Genomic DNA, 7,254 nt, shown 5'->3' with positions numbered 1-7,254 from the left:
ATACCTCTGCACTCTGACTCCCAGTTTCTCTTACCCTTTGAGGATCCCACAGACCACACATCCCAACTTACATGGATGGTCTTGCCCCAAGGGTTTAGAGATAGCCCTCATCTGTTTGGTCAGGCACTGGCCCAAGATCTAGGCCACTTCTCAAGTCCAGGCACTCTGGTCCTTCAATATGTGGATGATTTACTTTTGGCTACCAGTTCAGAAGCCTCATGCCAGCAGGCTACTCTGGATCTCTTGAACTTTCTAGCTAATCCAAGGTACAAGGCCCAGCTCTGCCTACAACAACTCAGATATCTAGGCCTAATCTTAGCCAGAAGAACCAGGGCCCTCAGCAAGGAATGAATACAGCCTATACTGGCTTATCCTTGCCCTAAGACATGAAAATCATTGTGGGAGTTCCTTGGAATCACCGGCTTTTGCTGACTATGGATGCTCAGATACAGTGAGAAGGCCAGACCAGTCTATACTCTAATCAAGGAAACCCAGAGGGCAAATATTCATCTAGTAGAATGGGAACCAGAGGCAGAAACAGCCTTCAAAACCTTAAAGCAGGCCCTAGCACAAGCTCCAGCCTTAAGCCTTCCACAGGACAAAACTTCTCTTTATGCGTCAGAGAAAGAGCTGGAATAGCTCTTGGAGTCCTTACTCAGACTCATGGGACAACCCCACATCAGTGGCATATCTAAGTAAGGAAATTGATATAGTAGCAAAAGGCTTGCCTCACTGTTTATGGGTAGTTGTGGCAGTGGCCATCTTAGTATTAGAGGCTATCAAAATAATACAAGGAAAGGATTTCACTGTCTGGACTTCTCATGATGTAAATGGCATACTAGGTGCCAAAGGAAATTCATGGCTATCAGACAAACGCCTGCTTAGATACCAGGCACTACTCCTTGAGGGACCAATGCTTCAAATACACATGTGTGTGGCCCTCAACCCTGCTATTTTTCTCCCAGAGGATGGAGAGCCAATCAAGCATGACTACCAACAAATTGTAGCCCAGACTTACATCACCTGAGAGGATCTCTTAGAAGTCCCCTTAGCTAATCCTGACCTTAACCTATATACTAATGGAAGTTCATTTGTGGAGAATGGGATACGAAGGGCAGGTTATGCCATAGTTAATGATGTAACAGTACTTGAAAGTAAGCATCTTCCTTCAGGGACCAGCACTGCTAGCAGAACTAGTGGCACTTATCCAAGCCTTAGAACTGGGAAAGGGAAAAAGAATAAATGTGTATACAAATAGCAAGTATGCTTATCTAATCCTACATGCCCATGCTGCAATGTGGAAAGAAAGGGAGTTCCTAACCTCTGGGGGAACCCCCATTAAATACCACAAGGAAATCATTAAGTTATTGCATGTGGTGCAAAAACCTAAGGAGATGGCAGTCTTACACCGCCAAAGCCATCAAAAAGGTGAAGGAGAAAAGGCAGAAGGAAACTGTCGGGCAGATGCTGAGGCCAAAATTGCTGCCAGGTGGAACCTACCATTAGAAATACCTGTATAAGGACCATTGGTATGGAACAACCCTCTCCAAGAGATTAAGCCCCAGTATTTCCCAACTGAAACAGAATGGGGACTTTCACGGGGGCATAGTTTTCTTCCCTCAGGGTGGTTCACTATGGAAGAGGGAAAGGTACTCATACCTGAAGCCAGACAGTGGAAAATACTTAAGACCTTCCACCAAACTTTTCATATGGGTATTGAGAACACTCATCAAATGGCTAAATCTCTATTTACAGGGTCCAAATCTCCTCTGGACCATCCAACAAGTAGTCAAAGCCTGTGAGGTGTGCCAAAGGAATAATCCCTTGGTCCATCATAAGGCCCCTCTGGGGGAACAAAGAATAGGACACTATCCCAGAGAGGACTGGCAGTTAGACTTCACCCATATGCCTAAGTCTAAGGGATTTCAATACTTGTTGGTCTGTGTTGAAACCTTTACAAATTGGATAGAAGCCTTCCCCTGCAAGACAGAGAAGGCTCAGAAAGTGGTTAAAGTCCTAATGCATGAAATAATTCCTAGATTTGGGCTTCCCCAAAGCTTACAAAGTGACAATGGTCTGGCTTTTAAAGCCACGGTAACAGGGAATTTCCAGGGTACTAGGGATACCATATTACCTCCACTGAGCCTGGAGGCCACAATCCTTAGGGAAGGTTGAGAAGGCAAATCCCTGTAACCATGAATACCATCTTAACTTTCCAAGTCCCTCTATGCATCCAACACAACCCGTTATCAGGCCTGCCCCTGGGGGACCTATTATTCCATCAGTGTAATTACATCCTACAACTTCAAGCCCCAACTGATTATAGTAACTTCTGAGTCACCCAAACAGCTCCACTCAGATGGCTTGTCCACTTCTCGGAGCCTCCAAAAATCATCACCTCCTCCCTGCTTAACAAAGAGTCTGGGTTTTTTAATAGCAAACATACTCCCTGCATGACCATTCACCCCTGGACCCCCTGCAGCAGCGCCCCCACCACTAGTGAATGCCTCCTCATCCCCTCTTTCAATTAATCTATTGAATGGTTCCTAGTAGATACAAAACAGCTTTTTCCCCCAATGGGAAGATAGAACACAGGGAGCCACTCAGTTTGCTCCCAACGCCCCTTTCCAGCCAGTCACTGGAGCCACCTTGGCAAGTACTCTAGGAGTATGGGAAAATGAAAACAACAAACTCACACACCTTTTTAACGTACACAACCAGTTCTGTCTACCCAGCCAAGACATATTCTTCTTACGTGGAATGTCAACCTATATCTGCCTCCCCACCAACACACCTTTTTAACGTACACAACCAGTTCTGTCTACCCAGCCAAGACATATTCTTCTTACGTGGAATGTCAACCTATATCTGCCTCCCCACCAACTGGACAGGCACCTGCACCTTAGTCTTCCTAAGTCCCAGTATAAACATTGCCCAGACCCTATCAGTGCTCCTCAAAGCTCAAGTCCATCAGCACAAGGCCATACAACTAACACCCCTACTTATAGGGTTAGGAATGGCCACTGCTACAGGAATCGGAATAGCAGGTTTATCCACTTCATTATCCTACTACCACACACTCTCAAAGCATTTCTCAGACAGTTTGCAAGAAATAACAAAATCTATCCTTACTCTACAATCCCAAATAGACTCTTTGGCAGCAGTGACTCTCTAAAAACACTGAGGCCTAACCTCCTCACTGCTGAGAAAGGAGGACTTTGCACCTTCTTAGGGGACGAGTGTTGCTTTTACACTAACCAGTCAGGGTTAATATGAGACGCCACCCGGCATTTACAAGAAAAGTCTTCTGAAATCAGACAATGCCTTTCAAATTCTTATACCATTCTCTGGAGTTGGGCAACATGGCTTCTCCCCTTTCTAGGTCTCATGACAACCATCTTGCTATTACTTGCCTTCGGGCCCTATATTTTTAACCTCTTTGTCAATTTGTTTCCTCCAGGATCGAGGCCATCAAGCTACAGATGGTTTTGCAAATTAAACCCCAAATGAGCTCAACTAACAACTTCTACCGAGGACCCCCTGGATTGACCCACTGGCCCTCTGATATCTAGAGAGTTTCCCTCTGGAGGATACTACAATTCAGGGTCCCTTCTTCTCCCCTATCCAGCAGGAAGTAGCTAGAGCAGTCATTGCCCAATTCTCAAAAGCAGTTGGGGTGTCCTGTTTAAAGGCGGTATTGAGAGGTGAAGCCAGATGGACTTCCTGGGTCAAGTAGAGACTTGGAGAACTTTTCTGTCTTACAAGAGGATTGTAAAATGCACCAATCAGTGCTCTGTAGCTAGCAAGAAGTTTGTAAAATGCACCAGTCAGTTCTCTGTAAAATGGACCAATCAGTGCTCTGTAAAATGGACCAATCAGCGCTCTGTAAAATGGATCAATCAGCAGAATTCTAAAAGTAACCAATCGCAGGGAGAATTGAGAAAAGGGCATTCTGATAAGACAGAAACAGGACATGGGAGGGGACAAATAAGAGAATAAAAGCTGGCCACCCCAGCCAGCAGCGGCAACTGGCTCGGGTCCCCTTCCACTCTGTGGAAGCTTTGTTCTTTCGCTCTTCACAATAAATCTTGCTGCTGCTCACTCTTTGGGTCTGTGCCATCTTTAAGAACTGTAACACTCACCACAAAGGTCCGCAGCTCCATTCTTGAAGTCAGGGAGACCATGAACCCATCAGAAGGAACTAACTCTGGACACAATATTTTTTTTTTCTTTTTTTAAATTTTTTTCTTTATTTCTTCTAAAAAAAAACGGGATGCATGTGCAGAACGTGCAGGTTTGTTGCATGGGTACATGTGTGCCATGGTGATTTGCTGCACCTATTGACCTGTTCTCCTCTAAGTTCCCTCTCCTCACCCCCCACCCTACAACAGGCCCTACAACATTCCCCTCTCTGTGTCCATGTGTTCTCATTGTTCAACTCCCACTTATGAGTGAGAACATGCAGTGTTTGGTTTTCTGTTCCTGTGTTAGTTTGCTGAGGATGATGTCTTCCAGCTTCATCCATGTCCCTGCAAAGGACATGATCTTATTTCTTTTTATGGCTGCATAATATTCCATGATATTTTTCAAAAGAAAATATTTGCTGCCAACAGAAGATTTTATATTAAAATCTGTATTTGCAGCTTTTACTGAAAAGAACCTAAGGCCTTGCCATATTGGGCTCATTTTCTCAAATAGCAACATTTAGCTGAACTGAATAGACAGAGAAAGTACTTTCCAGTCAGATCATATCTGGCCCACTTTCCTCGTGTATGTTACCCTCCTCACTCCTGTAGGCATTTGCATGTGTAGTCACAAGCAAATGTGGTTTAGAAATTGTTCAGTGAACCATGTTGGAAAATGTCCCTAAACACAAGTCCTAAAGATGGTCTGTTATATTATCTTACAAGCACACAGTGGAAGGAAAAACAGTAAGTTTTCTATTTCTGCCACAGCTTCTATAATTATTACCTTTCTTGTGCCCTAGGTTAATATCCAAAAATAGCTTTATGCTTTCTCAAACACATTTCACCAGCTCCCTCTGCTGATCCAATCTGAAGGACAAAACAGCTTAAATTCCTTGTAAGTCCTGAACTTTAAAATCACATTTCTGGGGTTGGAGAACTCCAAGCATGAAAGAACTTGATGAGGTAATGGTCATCTAAATAACTTTCTCCTTTGGACAGCTCCTATGGTAATCCAAGCAAGAGTCAGGGTGTAGAAGTTTGTTTCCAAAAGTAGAACTCCTGTTTCGCTGAGAAAGCTGTAATTTGGGGTGATTTGGTGCCCTCTACAGACTATAATGGCAAAAGCGACGCTATCATGTGCTTCCCATAAACTTTAGGGCCTTGCCAGAACTATGACGTTGAGGAGGGTGGGGTAAAGGGGCAGGAAGCGTTTATGTTCTGCCAATCCAACAGCTGTATTCTAACTCACCATTCGGCCCTCCCTTAAGATCACGGATGTATCACGCTTGCCTCTTACACAACTTTTTTTCCTTAGTCCGTATACTTTCTGCTGTCACTAGCATAACAGAAAAGACGAATGACTTTTGTTTTAAACTGAGGGCACTTTTACAAAAGTCATCTTTCCATTTATTTTTCTTTCAGAAAAAAGAATTTGGGTTTTGAGCTTTTTTTAAAAAAAAGACAAACACTTTCCTTGACTTTGAGAAATAATTTAAGTCAAAGAATCTGCTCTATGCTAACCAAGGTAAGTGTCCTGGATTTTTTTTTTTAATGGGGAAATGATCCAAAAACTGCTTTCACAAAAGATGAATGTTTTTCTTGGAGTGTGTTCCTTAAGAATGAATGTGATTATCTTCTTTTGGGGTCTCTTGACTAGGGCTAAAGCAAGAGAATTAAGTAGAGAGTCAGGAAGCAAAGGGAAGTTGTAAGGAAACCAAGTTATGTTGTGGACAGAACCATCCAAAAGGAAAGTGCCAGTGAGATAAACAGAATCATGAGACTTTCAGTGACTCCAGTGACCTCTGATTTCATCTTATGAATGAGATGGAAATGCCAGCCATTGGGAAACAAAATACCCCATAAATGGTGTGGAAAAAAAATACTGTAACAAAGCAAGAGCATGGTAGGATGATAAGAAACATAAAATGATCAAATTTCAAATTCAAAGAAATCATAATTGATTACATGATTTGCAAATCACCCAAGTCTCTCCATGTCTCATAAAGGATTCCTACATTTGCTGGTCAGTCAGGTATAGGGTGGGGTTTTCCCGTTGTACAAAGGTCTAGTTCAATAGGTCAGGGCTCCTTTCTGCCAAGGGACTCAATATAAACAACCTATGGCTGGCATGGTGGCTCACGCCTGTAATCCAAGCACTTTGGAAAGCCAAGGAGGGCAGACCACTTGAGATCAGGAGTTTGAGACCAGCCTGACCAACATGGTGAAACCCCGTCTCTACTAAAAATACAAAAATTAGCCAGGCGTGGTGCCGCATGCCTGTAGTCTCAGCTACTCAGGAGGCTGAGGCAGGAGAATCACTTGAACCCAGGAGGTGGAGGTTGCAGTGAGCCGAAATTGTGCCACTGCATTCCAGCCTGGAAGACAGAGTGAGACTCCATCTCAAGTAAATAAATAAATAAATATAAGCAATCTTTGAGCAACCAAGTACCTTATGAAGTCCACTTTATAAGTTTGCAGAGTTTGCACACACATGTTCTCCCAATCCTTCAAGCCTGCAGTATTCTCGCCTACCTTTGAATTCATCTTTTTTTTTTTTTTCAGCACCAATTACTTGGTTTTCAGACATAAGAACAGTCCTTTCAACCTTGAAGGAAACAAAGAGAAAGCCACTTGAACCCTCTGTTTTACAAATGTGGAAGCACTGGCTCAGAGAAATTGAGAATTGTGTTCAGGGTTACAAGCTGCTTAGAGGCAGAAGCAGAACTAGAACTCAGATCTCTCAATTTCCAGTTCACTCACTACCTTCCTCTACTGACTCAAGGCAAAATTTAAAAAGGTTGCTCCCATTCAGAAATTTATAGTCTGTAAATACGGATTAATTTTAAAAGGTGCTAATTCCCAATTTGTTCCTACTGCCTGTAGAGTCTCTAAGTCAGTCCTTAAAGTGCTTTTGCCCAGCACCTTTTTAACCCACAGCCCACTCTGTGTCACTAACTAGGTCTCTAGACAGGGATAATAAACAGGCCAGGAGAGTGCAAGCATTCATGCCCAGAGCATGCTGCTACCATAGGACTTAGCACAAGGTAGCATCAGCCTCTCCCTTTAC

General features: G+C 43.4%; 1 protein-coding gene across 1 annotated transcript in view; it reads left to right on the top strand.

The window, feature by feature from the left end:
• The first annotated feature begins 5,452 nt into the window (after positions 1–5,452).
• Positions 5,453–7,254, top strand: part of FMO4 (flavin containing dimethylaniline monoxygenase 4) — a 28,175-nt gene continuing 26,373 nt past the window's right edge. Inside the window, exon 1 of the mRNA XM_004027894.5 lies at positions 5,453–5,712. The gene's annotated coding sequence lies outside the window, so the exon portion shown is untranslated. The remainder of the gene's footprint in view (positions 5,713–7,254) is intronic.

The sequence above is a fragment of the Gorilla gorilla genome, chromosome 1 (assembly GCF_029281585.2).
Source record: "Gorilla gorilla gorilla isolate KB3781 chromosome 1, NHGRI_mGorGor1-v2.1_pri, whole genome shotgun sequence".
Taxonomy (NCBI): domain Eukaryota; kingdom Metazoa; phylum Chordata; class Mammalia; order Primates; family Hominidae; genus Gorilla; species Gorilla gorilla.
Note: the sequence above shows the minus strand (reverse complement) of the source record. Positions and strands in the feature narration are given on the sequence as shown.